The following is a 21,796-nucleotide window of genomic DNA, read 5'->3' as shown; positions in this document are numbered from 1 at the left end:
ATATTGGTTGTTTGTTTTTTTCACATTTTTTACAGATGACACTGGCTTTGGGGAACAAAGTGACAAGTAATGGTGAGTATGTAATCTGTTTAATGTACTGTCTATATGTATGTATTGTATGTATGTATGCAGTATGTATGCATGTATGTATGGATGTATGCATGTAGTATGTATGTAGCATGTATGTAGTATGTATGTATGTAGTATGTATGGATGGATGTATGTAGCATCTATGTAGCCTGTATGTAGTATGTATGTAGCATGTATGTATGTAGTAGGTAGCATGTATGTATGTATGTAGCATGTATGTATGTAGTATATAGCATGTATGTAGCATGTATGTATGTATGTAGCATGTATGTATGTATGTAGCATGTATGTATGTATGTAGCATGTATGTATGTAGCAGGTAGCATGTATGTATGTAGCATGTATGTATGTAGTATATAGCATGTATGTATGTAGAATGTATGTATGTAGCATGTATGTATGTATGTAGCATGTATGTATGTATGTAGCATGTATGTATGTAGCAGGTAGCATGTATGTATGTATGTAGCATATATGTATGTAGTATATAGCATGTATGTATGTAGCATGTATGTATGTAGCAGGTAGCATGTATGTATGTATGTAGCATGTATGTATGTAGTATATAGCATGTATGTATGTAGAATGTATGTATGTAGCATGTATGTATGTAGCATCTATGGAGTATTTATTTTATTTTTTTTTCATTCAACCACCTCTCGTGTCTCCCCTTTTCCTCATAGTTTGTAAGCTTGCGAGCAGGGCCCTCATTCCTCCTGGTATCTGTTTTAAACTGTGATTTCTGTTATGCTGTAATGTCTATTGCCTGTACAAGTCCCCTCTATAAGTTGTAAAGCGCTGCGGAATATGTTGGCGCTATATAAATAAAAATTATTATTATATTATTATTATTCAACACATTAGCCGGATGATGGGACTACTACTGTCCCATCATTGGCTAATGTGTCAATCACTGTCAGTGTAGCAGGCATAGCCCGATGGGACTTGTAGTCCCATCGGACGATGCCCGCACTGAGACCCCGCACGCCGCAGAGACCCCCCAGCACGCCGCCAAGACCCCCCAGCACGCCGCCGAGACCCCCCAGCACGCCGCAGAGACACCCCCCACGCCGCATCGAGCCTGGGCAGCCCGGATACAGCCTCGCATAGAATTAGATCCCTGGCAGGCCCGCACAGACCCCGCCCGCACACACAGACACTCAGTGTCCGCCCACACTCTTCCCCCCTCCAGAACCCCATATAGAAGGAGAGAAAGGGCTGATTTACATTCCGATATTTGTGCCCCATTCACTTGTATTGGTATCGGGTATCGGTGATATCCGATATTTTTTGGATATCGGCCAATCCGATACCGATACTTTTGAATATCGGAAGGTATCGCTCAACACTAGCGACGACATATCGGCACTTGCGTTAACAGCAGCCCGTTAACGCAATGTGAACCCATAAGCCCTTTCCCTGCAGCTTGCGGCTTCTCGCCATACCCCTTGGGCACCGGGGGCTTTCCTCTCCTGGCTTGTTCCGCTCTCTGTAACAAGGCACCATTATATCAGTGCACATTCTCATCATCTCCTCCAGCCTCCTTGCACTCTGCTGCTCTCCTTGTAGTGAGGGGTCGGCGCTGGCAGGAATTGTCCGGCACACTGAGGGTGGCGGGAGTTTCCACACAGTTCTCAAGACTTTTATGAAGGAGGTATTAGGAGCCACGGTGGACACCGTACTTGTGTTCTAGCAACTGTTGCCTAGACGCGAATGTCACAAATAAAGCCGTGATCCGGGAAGAGACGCAGCCGGGAGAAGGAAGCATCGAGCGGCTAGTGAGCGCAGGTAATGTGGCGTCAGCGTGAGGCGGGTTACAGTGACGGTTTCTCTCCTGACATCCGGTGCTATCAGTGTCAGGGAGGAATCGAGCTCCCAACCGTCCCGGACAGTCCCGATCATTTTACGCCTCAGCCCCTCTGCCACGGCCGGGATCTGCTTGTCCCGTACTGCAATGAGAAGCCGCAACCACACCCCCTTTAGCTTCAGGCCACACCTCCTGCAGCTTCAGCCTACACCCCTTGTACCCTCGTTTTCCCCTTCCTACCTATGGCTCACATGTGAGCAGTTATATCCTGCAGAGGGCGCCCCACATCCACCACTTGTGTCCTGCCAGTGAGATAAATAGCATCAGCAGCCATTGCGCTGAGTGCCTGAGGAGACGAGAGGTCACTGGTGATGACCCTGTGCCTGCTCCTCGGGGTCCCGTGTGCCTGCCTGCTCCTCAGCGTCTGCTGTGCCTGCCTGCTCCTCAGGGTCCTGTGTGCCCGCCTGCTCCTCAGGGTCCCGTGTGCCTGCCTGCTCCTCAGCGTCTCCTGTGCCTGCTTGCTCCTCAAGGTCCTGTGTGCCCGCCTGCTCCTCGGGGTCCCGTGTGCCTGCCTGCTCCTCAGCGTCTGCTGTGCCTGCCTGCTCCTCAGGGTCCTGTGTGCCCGCCTGCTCCTCAGGGTCCCGTGTGCCTGCCTGCTCCTCAGCGTCTCCTGTGCCTGCTTGCTCCTCAAGGTCCTGTGTGCCCGCCTGCTCCTCGGGGTCCCGTGTGCCTGCCTGCTCCTCAGCGTCTCCTGTGCCTGCCTGCTCCTCAGGGTCCTGTGTGCCCGCCTGCTCCTCAGGGTCCCGTGTGCCTGCCTGCTCCTCGGCGTCTCCTGTGCCTGCCTGCTCCTCAAGGTCCCGTGTGCCTGCCTGCTCCTCGGGGTCCCGTGTGCCTGCCTGCTCCTCAGCGTCTCCTGTGCCTGCCTGCTCCTCAGGGTCCCGTGTGCCTGCCTGCTCCTCAGGGTCCCGTGTGCCCGCCTGCTCCTCGGCGTCTCCTGTGCCTGCCTGCTCCTCGGGGTCCCGTGTGCCTGCCTGCTCCTCAAGGTCCCATGTGCCTGCCTGTTCCTCAGCGTCTCCTGTGCCTGCCTGCTCCTCAGCGTCTCCTGTGCCTGCCTGCTCCTCAGCGTCTCCTGTGCCTGCCTGCTCCTCAGGGTCCCGTGTGCCTGCCTGCTCCTCAGGGTCCTGTGTGCCTGCCTGCTCCCCAGGGTCCTGTGTGCCTGCCTGTTCCTCGGGGTCCCGTGTGCCTGCCTGTTCCTCAGGGTCTCCTGTGCCTGCCTGCTTCTCGGGTCCCGTGTGCCTGCCTGCTCCTCAGGGTCCCGTGTGCGTGCCTGCTCCTCAGGGTCCCGTGTGCGTGCCTGCTCCTCAGGGTCCCGTGTGCGTGCCTGCTCCTCGGTCCCGTGTGCGTGCCTGCTCCTCAGGGTCCCGTGTGCGTGCCTGCTCCTCAGGGTCCCGTGTGCGTGCCTGCTCCTCAGGGTCCCGTGTGCGTGCCTGCTCCTCAGGGTCCCGTGTGCGTGCCTGCTCCTCAGGGTCCCGTGTGCGTGCCTGCTCCTCAGGGTCCCGTGTGCGTGCCTGCTCCTCAGGGTCCCGTGTGCGTGCCTGCTCCTCAGGGTCCCGTGTGCCTGTCTGTATCTCAGGGTCCCGTGTGCCCTGCCTGTATCTCAGGGTCCCGTGTGCCCTGCCTGTATCTCAGGGTCCCGTGTGCCCTGCTGGCTCCTCAGGTTCCCGTGTGCCCTGCTGGCTCCTCAGGTTCCCGTGTGCCCTGCTGGCTCCTCAGGTTCCCGTGTGCCCTGCTGGCTCCTCAGGTTCCCGTGTGCCCTGCTGGCTCCTCAGGTTCCCGTGTGCCCTGCTGGCTCCTCAGGTTCCCGTGTGCCCTGCTGGCTCCTCAGGTTCCCGTGTGCCCTGCCTGCTCCTCAGGGTCCCGTGTGCCCTGCCTGCTCCTCAGGGTCCCGTGTGCGTGCCTGCTCCTCAGGGTCCCGTGTGCGTGCCTGCTCCTCAGGGTCCCGTGTGCGTGCCTGCTCCTCAGGGTCCCGTGTGCCTGCCTGCTCCTCAGGGTCCCGTGTGCCTGCCTGCTCCTCAGGGTCCCGTGTGCCTGCTCCTCAGGGTCCCGTGTGCCTGTCTGTATCTCAGGGTCCCGTGTGCCCTGCTGGCTCCTCAGGGTCCCGTGTGCCTGCCTGCTCCTCAGGGTCCCGTGTGCCTGCCTGCTCCTCAGGGTCCCGTGTGCCTGCCTGCTCCTCAGGGTCCCGTGTGCCTGCCTGCTCCTCAGGGTCCCGTGTGCCTGCCTGCTCCTCAGGGTCCCGTGTGCCTGCCTGCTCCTCAGGGTCCCGTGTGCCTGCCTGCTCCTCAGGGTCCCGTGTGCCCGCCTGCTCCTCAGGGTCCCGTGTGCCTGCTCCTCAGGGTCTCGTGTGCCTGCTCCTCAGGGTCCCTTATGCCTGCAGCAGACACACGGGGACTAAGAAGAAACAGGCAGGATGTAACACACAGGCACTGCTGCAGCAGGGCTTTGTATGGTCAGTGATATGGAGTGATTAGGGGACAACATGGTTGCCTGCCAGAGCACAGCTGCTGGTCCTAACTGCTCACTCAGTTCAGCTCTGCTAGTATCCTCTCTGTAGGGGTATATGCACACAGTCACTAAGCGATGCAGGGTTGGACATTGCGTACATCTGCAGCGTCCAACCCGCAGCAGCCAGATGTTGCAGTATAGTGGATGGGATTTCAAGAAATCTCATGCCCCCCACATGCAGGGACACCTCCTGCTTCCCTGTGGAGACTCACATGCGGCGCGTCTTTCCAGACCGCCGCATGTCTATTTATCTTGCGGAGAATCTCATTATCCACAAGATAAATTTCCCCAGTACAAGGTATTGGGCGCGGTGATTGCACATGGTTCAGTGATCACTGGTGATGAGAGAGCATGCTCGCCACTACTCGGTACTTGCCCGAGCAGCTCACTGCTCGAGATGCTCGGAGCTTGTCGAGTATTTCTGGGATTGTTCGGCGGGAGCTCGGGTTCTAGCCCTGCATGTTTGGCACTCTTAGGCCGGCGTCACACTTGGCGTAAGACAATACGCCTCGTATTATACGGCGTACTACGGCCGTAATACGGAGAAATGTTCCCAAAATAGTGATCCGTAGTCAGGGTGTGTCAGCGTATTTTGCGCATGGCATCCTCCGTATGTAATCCGTATTGCATCCGTACTGCGAGATTTTCGCGCAGGCTTGCAAAACCGACATCTAATGGATTTATGTGCTCAAATGTTCATTAAAACTATATATATATATATATATATATATATATATATATATATATATATATATATATATATATATATATATATATATATATATATATATATATATATTCTGTATTTAGATTTCATTCAGCGCGATATCTGTGAACAGCCGGTAATTCAATTGCCGGCTTTTCATTTCTCCTGCACAAACCCGACAGGATATGAGACATGGTTTACATATAGTAAACCATCTCATATCCCCATTTTTTTTTCATATTCCACACTACTAATGTTAGTAGTGTGTATGTGCAAAATTTCAGCGCTGTAGCTGCTAAAATAAAGGGTTAAATGGCGGAAAAAATTGGCGTGGGCTCCCGCGCAATTTTCTCCGCCAGAGTGGTAAAGCCAGTGACTGAGGGCAGATATTAATAGCCAGGAGAGGGTCCATGGTTATTGGCCCCCCCCTGGCTACAAACATCTGCCCCCAGCCACCCCAGAAAAGGCACATCTGGAAGATGCGCCTATTCTGGCACTTGGCCACTCTCTTCCCACTCCCTGTAGCGGTGGGATATGGGGTAATGAAGGGTTAATGCCACCTTGCTATTGTAAGGTGACATTAAGCCAGATTAATAATGGAGAGGCGTCAATTATGACACCTATCCATTATTAATCCAATTGTATGAAAGGGTTAAAAAACACACACACACACACACACACACACACACACACACACACACACACACACACACACACACACACACACACACACACACACACACACACACGATTTAAAAGTATTTTAATGCAATAAACACAGCGGTTGTTTTAATAATTTATTGCTCTCTCAATCCATCAGCAACACCCTCGCTTGGAAAAATAATAAACGCACAAGATACATACCCTCAGCTGAACCGTTACGTCCCACGAGGTAATCCATCTGAAGGGGTTAAAATATTTTACAGGCAGGAGCTCTGCAAATGCAGCTGTGCTCCGTGCCTGTAATCCCCGGCGAATGAATGAAATGTAGGTCATTGACCTACATTTCCTTCAGTCGCGGTGATGCGCCCCCTGGTGGATGTCCTCATATGACCTGGAGCGTGGGAAAAAGTTCCCAGGCTGCAGTTCATGAGAACATTCAGCAGGGGCGCATCACCGCGACTGAATGTAAGTATAGATCACTGCTTTCCTTTCAGCACCCGGGAATTACAGACACGAGCGAGTGGTTTATCGCAGCTCGTGCCTGTAATATTAGTTAACCCCTTCAGATGGATTTCCTCGTTGGATGTGATAGGACATCAGAAGGTATGTATCTTGTGCGTTTATTATTTTTCCAAGCGAGGGTGTTGCTGATGGATTGAGAGAGCAATAAATTATTAAAACAACCGCTGTGTTTATTTCATTAAAATACTTTTAAATCATGTGTGTGTGTGTGTTTTTTAACCCTTTCATACAATTGGATTAATAATGGATAGGTGTCAGAATTGACGCCTCTCCATTATTAATCTGGCTTAATGTCACCTTACAATAGCAAGGTGGCATTAACCCTTCATTACCCCATATCCCACCGCTACAGGGAGTGGGAAGAGAGTGGCCAAGTGCCAGAATAGGCGCATCTTCCAGATGTGCCTTTTCTGGGGTGGCTGGGGGCAGATGTTTGTAGCCAGGGGGGGGGCAATAACCATGGACCCTCTCCTGGCTATTAATATCTGCCCTCAGTCACTGGCTTTACCACTCTGGCGGAGAAAATTGCGCGGGAGCCCACGCCAATTTTTTCCGCCATTTAACCCTTTATTTTAGCAGCTACAGCGCTGAAATTTTGCACATACACACTACTAACATTAGTAGTGTGGAATATGCAAAAAAAAGGGGATATGAGATGCTTTACTATATGTAAACCATGTCTCATATCATGTCGGGTTTGTGCAGGAGAAATGAAAAGCCGACAATTGAATTACCGACTTTTCACTAACACCGCTGCGTATTTCTCGCAAGTCACACTGCTGGTCCGTGTGGAATCCGTATTTTTCTCGCCCCCATAGACTTTCATTGGTGATTTTTTTGCGCAATACGCTGACAAACGCAGCATGCTGCGATTTTGTACGGCCGTAGAAAGCCGTATATTACGGATCCGTAATATACGGCTGATAGGAGCAGCCCCATTGAGAATAATTGTGCCGTACGTTATGCGAGTTTTACGGACGTAGTTTCTGCGCTATTACGTCCGTAAAACTCGCATGTGTGACGCCGGCCTTAGAGAGCCAATGAACATGCAGGGATTGTATGCCACACAGTGTAAGGCCGAGGTCAGACCTAACGTATAAAAATACGTTCTGGTATTTACGGCCGAGATACGCAGAAAAGTTCCTGAACAGTGATCCGTATTCAATGCGAGGATGCGATTTTTTTCTCCGAAAAGTATCCGTGTGGCATCCGTATGGCGAGATTTTCTCGCCGGCTTGCAAAATGGACATAGAATGGATCCATGGGCTCAAACATTTGTGAAAACATATATACAGTATATATATATATATATATATATATATATATATATATATATATATATATATATATATATATATATATATATATATATATATATATATATATATATATATATATATATATATATATATATATATATATATATATATATATATATATATATATATATATATATATATACACACACTCACCGGCCACTTTATTAGGTACACCTGTCCAACTTCTTGTTAACACTTAATTTCTAATCAGCCAATCACATGGCGGCAACTCAGTGCATTTAGGCATGTAGACATGGTCAAGACAATCTCCTGCAGTTCAAACCGAGCATCAGTATGGGGAAGAAAGGTGATTTGAGTGCCTTTGAACGTGGCATGGTTGTTGGTGCCAGAAGGGCTGGTCTGAGTATTTCAGAAACTGCTGATCTACTGGGATTTTCACGCACAACCATCTCTAGGGTTTACAGAGAATGGTCCGAAAAATAAAAAAAATCCAGTGAGCGGCAGTTCTGTGGGCGGAAATGCCTTGTTGATGCCAGAGGTCAGAGGAGAATGGGCAGACTGGTTCGAGCTGATAGAAAGGCAACAGTGACTCAAATCGCCACCCGTTACAACCAAGGTAGGCCTAAGAGCATCTCTGAACGCACAGTGCGTCGAACTTTGAGGCAGATGGGCTACAGCAGCAGAAGACCACACCGGGTACCACTCCTTTCAGCTAAGAACAGGAAACTGAGGCTACAATTTGTACAAGCTCATCGAAATTGGACAGTAGAAGATTGGAAAAACGTTGCTTGGTCTGATGAGTCTCGATTTCTGCTGCGACATTCGGATGGTAGGGTCAGAATTTGGCGTAAACAACATGAAAGCATGGATCCATCCTGCCTTGTATGGAGCATCTTTGGGATGTGCAGCCGACAAATCTGCGGCAACTGTGTGATGCCATCATGTCAATATGGACCAAAATCTCTGAGGAATGCTTCCAGCACCTTGTTGAATCTATGCCACGAAGAATTGAGGCAGTTCTGAAGGCAAAAGGGGGTCCAACCCGTTACTAGCATGGTGTACCTAATAAAGTGGCCGGTGAGTGTATATATATAGCATCGTGATTACTCGCTAATCCCGCCCCCTGCACAGTAGCTCCGCCCCCCACCACATCACCACACAATCCTGCCCCCCATCACCACACACAATCCCGCCCCCACCACATTACCACACGCAATCCGCACCACATCACCACACACAATCCCGCCCCCCCACAAATCCCGCCCCCACATCACCACACATAGTCCCACCCCCCACCACATTACCACACATAATCCTGCCCCCACCACATTACTACAGATAATCCCACCCCCCACCACATTACCACACATAATCCCGACCCCCACGACATTACCACACATTATCCTGCCCCCACGACATTACCACACATTATCCTGCCCCCACCACATTGCCACAGATAATCCTGCCCCCCACCCCATCACCACACATAATCCTGCCCCCCACCACATCACCACACATAATCCCGCCCCACCACCACATTACCACACATAATCCCGCCCCCCCACCCCATTACCACACATAATCCCGCCCCCCCACCCCATTACCACACATAATCCCGCCCCCCCACCCCATTACCACACATAATCCCGCCCCCCCACCCCATTACCACACATAATCCCGCCCCCCCACCCCATTACCACACATAATCCCGCCCCCCCACCCCATTACCACACATAATCCCGCCCCCCCACCCCATTACCACACATAATCCCGCCCCCCCATCCATTACCACACATAATCCCGCCCCCTCACCCATTACCACACATAATCCCGCCCCAACCACATAACCACACATAATCCCGCCCCCAACACATCACCACACTATTGTTATTAACTTAATTTTAAGTTAATTTACCACCTGCATAAGCACTATTGAATGTTGTCATTATTTACTTTAGTTTGATCACCAGCAGCGTTAATTAGATAGCAATGAGCGTGCCGAGCGTTAGCTGGCTGGAAACATCTAGTGTATATATATATATATATATATATATATATATATATATATATATATATATATATATATATATATATATATATATATATATATAATACAGAGCTAGATTGCATAAAAGACTGTAATTCAATTGCTGGCATTTGCTATCTCCTTACCAAACCCAACGGGATATGAGACATCGTTTACATACAGTAAACCATTTCATATCCGTTAGATTTTTATATGTTCCTCACTAATAATGTTAGTAGTTTGTGTGTGCAAAATTTTGGAGCTCTAGGTGTTAAAATAAAGGGTTAAATCACGGAAAAAACTGGCGTGGGCTCCCTCGCAATTTTCTCCGCCAGAGAGAGAAAGCCAGTGACTGAGGGCAGATATTAATAGCCTAGAGAGGGACCATGGTTATTGCCCCCCCCCCCCCCCCCCAGCCACCCTAGAAAAGGCACATCTTTAAGATACCATGGTGGTTGTGGCATTACAGTGACTGGCTGGCCGCAGGCCGCATAGCGTTATCAGGTCTAGATCAGACCTGGCACCGCTATGCTCATCACAGTCTACTCCAGAACCAGGCAGTGTAGGGAGAGTTGCTGCTGAGCTAGGGAGAGATTTGTTTGTTTCGTACTTAGTGTGGGTATACCATATATAATATATCTGTATAATACAGATATCCATCTCAACTAACAGTCCTTCTGAGGAATAGTAAGGCCATGCTCACACTTTGCGGTTTTTACCGCGGATCCGCGGCGATTTTGATGCTGCGGGTCCGCAGCAGTTTCCATTGCGTTTACATTTACATGTAAACCCTATGGAAACCGCAAACCGCTGTGCACATGCTGCGGGAAAAACCGCGCAGAAACGCAGGGGTTTACAACCTGCAGCATGTCACTTCTTTGTGCAGAATCGCTGCGATTCTGCACCCATAGGAATGCATTGAACCGCTTACTTCCCACATGGGGCTGTGCCCACGTTGCGGGAAGTAAGCGGATAATGTGCGGGTGGTACCCGGGGTGGAGGAGAGGAGACTCTCCTCCAGGCCCTGGGAACCATATTTGTGTGTAAAAAAAAAAAAGAATTAAAATAAAAAATCATGTTATACTCGCCTCTCAGCGCTGCACGCGGCCGGCCGGTCAGAGTTGCTGTGCGAACAGGACCTGCGGTGACGTCGCGGTCACATGACCGTGACGTCACGAAGGGTCCTTCTCGCACATCATCTTTGGAACCGGACCGCCGGGTGCAGCGCCGAGGAGATCCGGACATCAGAGGGTGAGTATATAAACTTTTTGTTTTTATTTTAACATTACTATTGATGCTGCATATTGCTGCATATGCAGCATCAATAGTATAGGCGGAAACCCGCAGCGGAAACCGTGGAACAAACCGCGATAAATCTGCAGGGATAACCGCAGCGGTTTTGCCCTGCAGATTTATCAAATCCGCTGTGGGAGAACCCGCAGAGGTCACCCGCAAAGTGTGAACATGGCCTAAAGCTGCATAGATATCAGTGCTAGGCAGCCAGGCAGTGTATGTGGCAGACTGCAGTGCATATAGCAAGAGGGTCCATTCCAGTTCTGTCTGCTGCTATTACAGATATTTTTAGACATAGCCCCAGGTATCAGGGGCCAGGAATAATATTTTTACAGGCCAGTTATTGAAAACTGTGGTTTGTCCCGTCACACGGATCAGAGATAAAAAGTGTGCTCAAAATTCTGCCATTTCTGCCCTCCATTTAATTTTTGTTGCAGTGTGTTAGCGAAGTTATTGACACCAGTTTTCTGGTAAAAATAGTAACCTACAGGCCAGCTATTGAAAACTGTGGTTTGTCCGTCACACGGATCACACATAACTGTTCTCAAAATTCAGTAGCTGTGAGTCTGGGCCGCATATTCCTCACCCTGATCCTCCTTCCTCCCACCATGCCGAGTGCCCGGAGACAACTGATCCCACACTTGGACACTCCAAAGAGCTGTTCACTTTTCCATTTATAGATTCGGGCATTTCGCCCAGTCCACTTGAAGTGGGGCAAGAGGAGATCGCATGTAGCGATGCCAAATATTTGAGCAGCCACGGTCACATGAAGGCAACGGTGGGAAAGTGTCACAAGGGACGGTGATGAGACACAATTGCAAGAAAGTCAGGAAGAGGACCAGGGTGCAGAAGTGGAAGACGAGGTGGTGGATGATATAGTAATTGACCCAAGCTGGCAGGGGGACATGCAGAGCGAGGACAGCAGCACACAGGCAGGAAGGAGCAGTGTGGTAGCAGCAGACAGAAGGCGGGCAACCGTTCCCCGTAACACCAACACGATGGAAGTTGCCAGTCCAACTGTTAGGTCTTCCCGACTCTGGTTGTTTTTTAAAGACACTGCCAATAACCCCAAAAAGGACATTTGCACCACCTGCCAGGCCAGCAATAGCAGGGGTAGCAAGACTACCAACCTTACCACCACCAGCATGATCAGGCACATGGCAGCAAAGCACCTGACTTTGTAGGCTGAACCCCAGGGTCCAGGAACAGTGTCTGCGAGTGACACCACTGCGTCTTCCATTGTTGTGCGTGCAAGCCAATCCTCTGTCCGTGGTGCATGTGAAGATGCCGCCTGCCCTGCACCTGTCGTTCCACACATTCAACTAGCACCATCAGCAAGCAGGCCCTTGTCCCAGCGCAGCGTTCAGTTGTCCATACCCAAAACCTTGGAACGCAAGCGCAAATACGCAGCCAACGGCGCACTACTAAATTCCCACATTTTGCGACTGCTTGCTCTCGAAATGGTGCCTTTTAGGCTCATGGAGACGTAAACTTTCCGCAACCTGATGGTGACGGCCGTCCCTCGGTATTCGGTCCCCAGCTGGTACATCTCGCTGACGGCACACTGGGTTAACGCAGAAGACGGGACCCAGTCGGACCTTGGGATGGAACACGTCCTCCCGATGCCAAGGATTGCGGGCCCTAGGTCAATCAGGGTTGCCCCCACAGTCTATCGCTCCTGCACCTCCTCCTCTTCAGCCTCCATCTCCGAAATGACCACATCAATCACAAGCTTGAGGCACTGCCTCAGCCAAGCGGTAACAGGCTGTGCTGAAGCTAATATGCTTAGGTGATAAACTCCACAATGCTGAAGAGTTGTGGACAGCTCTGAAAGAGCAGGCAGATCTGTGGCTGACACCGCTGAACCAACAGCCAGGCATGGTCGTGTGTGACAATGACCAGAACCTGGTGGCGGCTCTGAGGTGAGCTCATACACGTACTATGCCTGACCCATGTGCTTAACCTCTGGGTTCAGCGGTTTCTCAAAACCTGCCAGATCTGCTTGTCAAAGTAAGCTCTCCAGCTAAGCCTCTGGTGACTACTGGTTTACAATGCAGCGTTGTGCTTTGGAGCGTAAGTCCAGATTTCACCCTACTGAGCATGTCCATGATGTGGCACCTTCTCATTGGTGCTCGGACGTCAGCTGCTCTGGTGATGTGGCACCTTCAGATTGGTCCACAGGCAAGGTCCTGTCTGTCTGGACTTGAGCTTAAGGTATAAAAGGCTCTCAATGGCGCATGCCTGTGCAGTAGTATCAACTTATGTTCATGTGTGTATGAACTTTGCAACTGTGTAGTCTGTCTGTGCATGTGCTCAGGGTCAGCTGTAAGCCGTTAGAATTCTGGCACCTCCGGAGGGTTGTTTTGTGTGCAGTTGCTGACTGTATGACCACTGTATGCTACCTGCTCCGTTAGTGAGCTTCGATCCTCTGTGAGTTTAATAGGGATCGTATCTAGCACCATTATTTTCCATACTCTTGTGAAGTTTAACAGGGTATAGCACTCAGTGCTCTGCGGTACGTTTCCGCTCTGTGGAGTAACAGAGCTTGCTACTTAGTTTTTTGTTCACGCAGTGTGACGGATAACACTGTGCGTTTAGGTTGCTGTTTCGCTTCCTTTAGTTCGCCATTGTTCACATTAGCTGCAGATTTAGATCTCTGCACGGTGGACCCCGAGTGGCAAAAGCACTTTATTATATTTTATTTAGTGCGTTCCACCAACCCTAACAGCAGCTGCCCAGAAAAGGCGCATGTATTAGATGCACCAATGCAGGTGCTTTGCCCAGCTCTTTCCACTTGTCCTGTAGCAGTGGCAAGTGGGGTTCAAATAAAGTCTTTTATTAGAAACAAAGCAAATAGCCGGATTACTTAATGCTCTTTTAATGAGTCCATGACAGCACCCACTGGAGAGATAGGGATCCGCCCCAAATAACAGGAAACCTACAGAAGAATAAAAGGGGCGGTCCGCCTCTCCTCGTCAGTTTAATTTTCAGAGTACCCGGAGGACCGCCATTATTAGTTCAAATATTTACAAATATATATCTTAAACTTATATACTGTAACAACTCTGCTGGCATCACTGCATGGCCTCCCATCCCCCACCTACATTACACTCACTTACTTCTCTGGGCCTTGTTGTGACTTCTCTCTGCTGCCAGCTCCATGCTGTGTGCCTCATGACTGCTGTTTGCTCTGCTCATGCTCTGTCTGTGTGCATAGGGGGGCGGCGCCGGCAACCTGTTTCTTATAGAGACTGTGTGCACCTTGCTAAGGTGTCCCTGGCCAATCGCCATGAGGCTTCCTGTATTTAAGACATCCCCACCCATTGGTGGGGGCCTGTGCTACTTACTCCCTCAGTCAGTTCTTAGCTGCTGAGGTGCCAGGCCCTGTCTTGCTTACTCTGTGTCCTGTGTAGCCACCCAGAGGGGCTTAGTACCCTGGTCTATGTCTTTGTGTAGCCACCCAGCGGGGCTTCATACCCTGGCCTATATCTGCCACCCACAGGGGCATCGTACCCTGGCTTGTGTCCATGTCTTTGTGTCTTGTCTTGTTCCTGACTCTGTCTTAGTCTAGTCCCGTTCCTGTGTCCGTTTGTATCCCTGTCTTGGTTTGCTTTTTCTGCTGTGCGTACTGTGTCTTGCTTTGCCCTGCTCTGCCCTCTGTGTCTTGCTTTGCTCTGCTTTCGGCTCCGCTCTCTGCAACCTTGCTTTGCTCCTTGCTCTGCATTCTGTGACCTTGCTCTGCACTCTGTGGTTTTGCTCTCAGCTCTGCACTCTGTGTCTTTCTCTGCACTCTGACTTTGCTCTGCTCTCAGCTCTGCACTCTGTGGCTTTGCTCTCATCTCTGCTCTCTGTAGCTTTACTCTGCACTTTGCTCTGTACTCTGACTTTGCTCTGCACTCTGTGGCCCTGCCCTGCAGCTCCGCTCAGCTCTCGCTCTGCGGCTCCGCTCCTTGCGGTTCTACCTGGCTCCGCTCCTTGCGGTTCTACCTGGCACCGCTCCTTGCGGTTCTACTTCTCCCGCTCCTGGCCCCACCTCCTGCGTTTCTGCACTTGGCTCCGCCTCCAGCTCTTGGCCCCGCCTCCTGCGTTTCTGCACTTGGCTCCGCCTCCTGTGGTTCTGTGCTTGGCTCTGCCTCCAGCTCTTGGCTCCGCCTCCTGCGTTTCTGTGCTTGGCTCCACCTCCTGCTCTTGGCTCCACCTCCTGCGTTTCTGTTCTTGGCTCTAGCTCCTGTGCTTTCGCTCTGCATTCGCTCTTGTGGTCTTTCTCTACCTATTCTTAAGTCCTCCTGTCTGAACAGGTTCTTACCTGTTTTACATGCCTGCCTGCAGACCGGTCCCAACCGGTTCTTCCAGTGTTCCAGTCTTGTCCGCCTGTCCTGCCAGAAAGCCAGCCGTACCTGCCTGCCTACCAGAGAGCCAGCCGTGTCCGCCTGCCTGCCAGTGTCTCTGTTGTACCCATCTGCCTGCCTGTGTCCCAGCCGTGCCCGCCTGTCTGCCTGAGTGCCAGTTGTGCCCGCTTGCCTGTCTATGTTCCGTTCCCTGGTGGGATCAGCAGCCACAGCCAGACACCACCCTGGAGTGGTACCTGGTAGCTTCCTATTGCACAAGTCTGACCTCACCATCAGAGGCTCCAGCGAACACCTAGGAAGCTACTTAGTTACGCCCCTTCCAGGGAAGTTTGGTCTGTGGTCCAGTGGGGCCACACCCTCGCATGCCCGCATCAACCAGTCTCAGCGCGTGCGTGACATATACTCAATAGAAATAATTCAATTGAATTTTTAATTTAATAGGGAGGGATGTGACTGGGTGCTGTCATGGACTCATTAAAAGAGCATTACCGGTAAGTAATCCGGCTATTTACCCTTCGCCATGACAGCACCCACTGGAGAGATTTCCAGAGACCAACACCTAGAGGGGGACCACCGTGCTGAGGATAGTCCTGCCAAAGTGTAGTTCAGAATCTGATGAAAGATCAAGCCTGTAGTGATTATAGAAAGTAGAAGGAGCCAACCATGTTGCTGCCTTACATATGTCCTCAATTGGAACGTTTCCCCTTTCGGCCCAGGAAGACGCCATAGCTCTGGTGGAATGTGCCTTAACGCCTTCCGGAGGTTCCTTATTTTCCATGGAGTGGGCCAGCCGGATCGTGTCTCTAATCCATCGGGACAATGTGGCTCTTGTGACTCCATACCCCTTCTTTTTACCCTGGAAGGATATGAACAGAGCCCTACTCTGCCTCCAACTACTAGTTTTTTCAATATATTGTAAAACTATTCTCCTGACATCTAGAGTGTGGAATTTTTGTTCTTCAGGAGTGGAGGGGTACGCTGGCTTGTGTAATGGCCTGTAACTCTTCCCTGATTATGGCCCATATATCCGTAACAGACATAGATGGACTCTGCATGGTTTCAGTAACACATTGGTTGCAGAGTTTTTAAGAGTAGGAATCTGGGAGAGGTTCAACACACAATGCACACTGTTTGTGCTTGGATTTTTGTTTCTTTTTGGCCTGGGTGAAGAAGATTTTGTGGAAAAGAGTGTCAGCTTTATAGGCAGAGGGTCTTAACACTCACCCAGTGAAGCTGTACGGTACCGGATCAGGTGGCCGAAGCGCTTTCCTGGATCTTGAATCCGTGGCATCGCTCCTGTGGCTGGCATCTGAGGACCTCCTGCTGGCTGGATCACCTGCTGGGTCCACCGTCTTGCCTGGGGATGACATGTTGCATCGCCTGTGCGCTCGCAACCATCCCCCTTTTATAGGCAGAAGAAGATCCGTTTTTTTTTTTTTTTCATTTGTGGTGTACTGCGCATGCGCGAAACCGCGCTTTCCCCCACCGCTGTTGAATGTCCCGGAAGTGCTGCAATCACTTCCGGGCGGGTAATGGTGGCTTACACCGCTCGGCGCATGCGTGGCCGCGCTCTTACCTCGGCCCTGCTCTAAGGAGCGGTGTTCTGGGTGCTGCCGCTGGGGATCATGTAATGGATCCCGGACCCCCATATGTTGGCCCGCATCCAGAGCCTCCTTTCCAGGCCGCGCATCCCCGCAGAGCTCCACAGTGAGACCGGGCGGCCTCTCCCGGACCCAGCCATCACATTTGCCGGACAGACGAGGGGGGAGCCGTCTAACGGAGTCTCCCCCGATGCTGAATCTGGACCGCATCCCCTGCCGCTCCTGCAGAGACCGCACAGGCGGATGCTCCTGGCCCAGGTATGGTCTTCTGAGAATCCGGAGAATACAGAGATCCTGTCCCCTGGGAACAGGAAACCTAAACTGACGAGGAGAGGCAGACCGCCCCTTTTATTCTTCTGTAGGTTTCCTGTTCCTTGGGGCGGATCCCTATCTCTCAAGTGGGTGCTGTCATGGCGAAGGGTAAAACACAGTTTTCCTTTTTATTTAAAAATAAGAAACAGGTGAGTATAACGCCTATTCCAACCAAACCCTCGTTCTTCTGTAATAAAACAAAAATGAAAAAAACAACAATATACCGAACCTGTCATTCGTTCAGTCCCATGCCGTAATCCATGTCTGGGGGATAAATAGTTTTCAACCTGGACGGTGCTAAGATGCGACCGTTCAGGCTGAGAATCACAGCGTGTGTCTGAAAAGCCATGGAACCTTTTATTGGTATACTCAAAATATGGCATATTTATATTATCGTGACTGACCCCTTTACATTTTTCACTCTTTGTTTCATTGCAGCCATTTGGTAAATTCAAAAAAGTTCATTTTTTCTCATTAATGTACACTCTGCACCCCATCTTGACTGAAAAAAAACAAAAGTAGAAATTTTTGCTAATTTATTTAAAAAGAAAAACTGAAATATCACTCGGATTAATGTGTCTTATTGAATTTGACTTTAAGTATTTTGCTTATTAAGACAAAGGGATCTTTGGGGGGAAAACACGTACAACTCTGCTAGTTCTTGAAGGCCATACAACACTCGCATTCCACAGTGACCATTTGCCTGAAGGGAGGGGGTGGAAATTTGCAGAGAGAGAGGGGCCGCAGGAAGGATTTGGTCCTACAGAAATCAATGATGGGAGGAGTAGTAGGCCAGCTCTGGTTTTATCCCCTGATCAATGGAAAATAATTCATATCTTCCTGAAAGGTACTTTTGGCAGTGTGGACATGTGACAAGTCTGAGAATGACATTTCGATCTCCAAAAAGCTTGTCGGCAGAGGGAAGCATGAAGTGCTCTAAAATTTCCTGGTAGACCGCTGTTGTGAATTCTGCTCTTGGGTTCCCTCCGGTGGTTGTTGGTAGTAATGCAGTTGTCCCTGGGTTGCAATCCTGGGCAGGTGTCCCTGCTGATTGCAGCTCTGACTGGGATATTTAGGTGTGCAGGATTCATTAGCCCTTGCCAGTTGTCCATTGTTCTTGGAGGTTTTGCATCTCTGTCTGGTTCCTCCTGCCCTGCTGCCAAATCAACAAAGATAAGTGTCTGGTTTTGTTTCTACATAAGAACCAGAGAAAAAGCGTCAAGCTATATAAAGGGGACCACCACTCAATACAAAAATATATATTTATTTATTTATAAACTGAAAAGACACAAAAGACCACTCTATTAAAAACAATTAAAAACAAAAAACCCAGATGAACCATGGGTTCCAAATGAGGAACCTCTCCCCCCTGGACATGTGTGGTATATCAGAATATGTGAACCAAAATTAACAGTCTCTTAGGTACATGTGAACATAACAATCATATATCTGTCCTGTAGATTGGAAAAATCAATAGCACGGCTACAAAAACATCACTATAGGGAAATCATATATTAGTATACAGACATGGCATCAATAACCTCATGGGTGGCAAAATATAAGAGTCTTAAAGATGATATCTATTAGCAGAAAAGCTGTGAGCAAAATGAGACAGTATATGACAAGCAACAGTGTCTGTATTGGAGAACAACTAATATATAATGGCAATATAAAAGATAATAGATACTAATCACCCATACGGAAGAGGATATATAGTAATACTAGGTGCTTACTGATATGTGCCCTAGCAGAACATAGATGTTTAAGGATAATATATGTCCATAGACTAAGTGATGAACATAGAGACAATGTGCAGCCAGCAACAATGTCTGTGTAAAAAACACCTTATACATGGGAACATCTAGACAGGAAAAATGGAGCCGCCTAGAGATGTAACAGTACATGAAATCATCACCCATGCAGGAGAAAATAAATATAGGGCTCCTAAAAAATGCAGGTGTAATAAATAGATGAATCTATACATGCTTATTTGGAGAAGCCCATCATTACCCTGCAAACCGAACCAGTATTGTATGAGCCAATGCGGTACAACAAAGTGGCACACTGCAAAAAATAAAGAAATAGCCGTGCTATATGAACATGACCATAGTCACCACCACACAGAAAGTCCAGGGGGCATGTAGCTCAACGCGTGTCGCCACCAAAGTGGCTTCGTCAGGAGCAGGTATCAGTGTCCACAATTAGCCGACATATATACAGACGGAATTACCAACCTTATCAAACAAATCCCTCACAGCTGAGAGAAAGCAGCATGGAGACGAGCGATGAGCTCCTAGCGTGACGGAAACCGGAAGTGGTAGAATACATGAAGCCTATAGCATGGGAGTGCCAATATGGCCGCAATTAGGTATACTGCGCATGCGCCAGGCGTATTGCTGCTACAAGCGCATAATAGAGACTTGGAGTGCCAATATGGACGCGAGAATTTTACACAACGCATGCGCTCAGGCAAGGATGCAAGAAAGAATGCGAAAAAATGATAAAGCACCGCAAACATTGCTGCCTATAAGTGAAAAAGCGGCAAAAAAATATATATAAACCAGTAAAGCTGAAATGCATCAAAGTGGCCGCAAGGAGGCATATTACGCATGCACCGAATCCCAAATTACTCTGGGCACACCATTATGACTTGCAAGTGCCACCAACAAGTAGGATGCGCATATATCAGGCTCCAAATTGCAAGGAGCGAGAAATAGTGAGTTATTGTGCATGCGCCAAAGCCACACAGTGTGCCAACCTTTAAGGAAACAGATTATGTGCATTATTCTATAGCCTCAACACATAAACCCTAAATAAAGTTTATGAATTCAAGGTACCTAGTCACAAACATGCCCCAGATGACCCTAATATAGTAGTCACCTATATAAAGATAGATATAGACAAATGTATATTTGCTCAAAAATAATAAAGGATAATAATTGTGAGGTTATTGCTCCAACCCCACAGAATATTAAGCGTACCAAGAGGAGGCCATCATGGCCCCGTCAGAAGACGCATAGGGGTAGTGCACAGCAATTTCCAAAATTTTGGTGACCATCACACATATAGATATAGATAGCATTTTTATTGATGGAACCAAATAAGCATGTATAGCACAAGTGTGAAGTCACAGGAGTTACACACCAAACCTCAAATATAACTATAACCCTTTTGGGTATAGAAGTGCCATACATTTAACACAAAGATCACAGTGTAACACCGGCTCCCAGTGTAACACCGGAGATGGCAATAACCAACCAGACAGTATGGTAAATTAGAGAACAGGAATTACACAAGGTGAAAAAGTACCCAAAAATGCAATCCTCCTGATTACAGGAATACTCAAGGTATCATGGTGGTGACCATAAGTTGGTATATTAGTATGGTAAAACACTAGAGGAGTAGGAGGGCTACTAGTTATGCATACAAGGCATGGAGCAAAAATTTACAAAAAGAAAGATTTACAAAAAGAGAGTAAGTGATACCTCTATGATTGTGATGAGGTGTCTACCCACTTAAGTGTAACAAGCCTATACAAAGATAGGGCACAAGAATAGGACTATTTCAAAATCTGAAGAGAGGACAAAATGGGTAACCATAAAATGATGCGTACATTCTGCCCATTAGATGTATTCTATTTTTTTGTTTACTGGTTTTGTTTCTACAGCACACATGCTGTGTGCTTTACAATTCAGTACTATTCAATGTTTTTTCTTGTCCAGGTTAGACTGTGTTTGGATATTTCAGTCAAGTTGGATTCTCAGGAGATGCAGATATGCATTCCATGTCTTTAGTTAGATGGTGGAATTTTTGTATTATCTGCTGTGGATATTTTTAGGGTTTTAATACTGACCGCTTAGTATTCTGTCCTATCCTATCCTATTTAGCTAGCGTGGCCTCTTTTGCTAAATCCTGATTTCTGCCTGCGTGTGTCTTTCCTCTAATACTCACAGTCAATATTTGTGGGGGGCTGCCTATCCTTTGGGGTTCTGCTCTGAGGCAAGATAGAATTCCCATTTCCATCTATAGGGGTATTTAGTCCTCCGGCTGTGTCGAGGTGTCTAGGATGTGTTAGGTACACCCCACGGCTACTTCTAGTTGCGGTGACAGTTTAGGGTTTGCGGTCAGTACAGGTTCCACCTACCCCTGAGAAAGTCTCATGCGGCTCCAAGGTCACCGGATCATAACAGTACAACTGGCCAACAATGAGTTAAATGCATCTCAGAAAAAGGGAAGAAAGAGCCATTTTTTTTTCTGTAGCCTGCTTTGTCTTTTCTTCCCTCTTTTTCTCTGGGTGGCTGAGGAGTCTTGTGCTAGCATGGATGTTCAGGGATTAGCTTCTCGTGTAGACCAGCTTGCTGCTAGGGTACAGGGTATTTCTGATTATATTGTTCAGACTCCAGTTTTAGAGCCTAAGATTCCTACTCCTGATTTGTTTTCTGGGGACAGGTCCACATTTTTGAGTTTTAAAAACAACTGTAAACTGTTTTTTGCTCTGAGACCTCGATCCTCTGGTGATTCCATTCAGCAGGTTAAAATTGTCATCTCTCTGCTGCGTGGTGATCCTCAGGATTGGGCATTTTCC

The 21,796-nt window shown here is 48.8% G+C and overlaps 1 protein-coding gene across 6 annotated transcripts in view; it reads left to right on the top strand.

Annotated features, from left to right (window-relative positions):
* Nucleotides 1–1,653: 1,653 nt before the first annotated feature.
* Nucleotides 1,654–21,796, top strand: part of NME5 (NME/NM23 family member 5) — a 388,198-nt gene continuing 368,055 nt past the window's right edge. For 2 of the 6 annotated variants that reach the window (XM_077266013.1, XM_077266012.1), the window contains exon 1: nt 1,658–1,878. The gene's annotated coding sequence lies outside the window, so the exon portion shown is untranslated. Of the gene's footprint in view, nt 1,879–21,796 lie in introns of all 6 variants that reach the window. The other 4 variants (XM_077266011.1, XM_077266014.1, XM_077266015.1 and 1 more) reach the window with 4 other exon arrangements.

Source organism: Ranitomeya variabilis, chromosome 5 (genome assembly GCF_051348905.1).
Source record: "Ranitomeya variabilis isolate aRanVar5 chromosome 5, aRanVar5.hap1, whole genome shotgun sequence".
NCBI classification, from domain to species: Eukaryota; Metazoa; Chordata; class Amphibia; order Anura; family Dendrobatidae; genus Ranitomeya; species Ranitomeya variabilis.
This window is presented reverse-complemented; position numbering and strand designations above follow the sequence as displayed.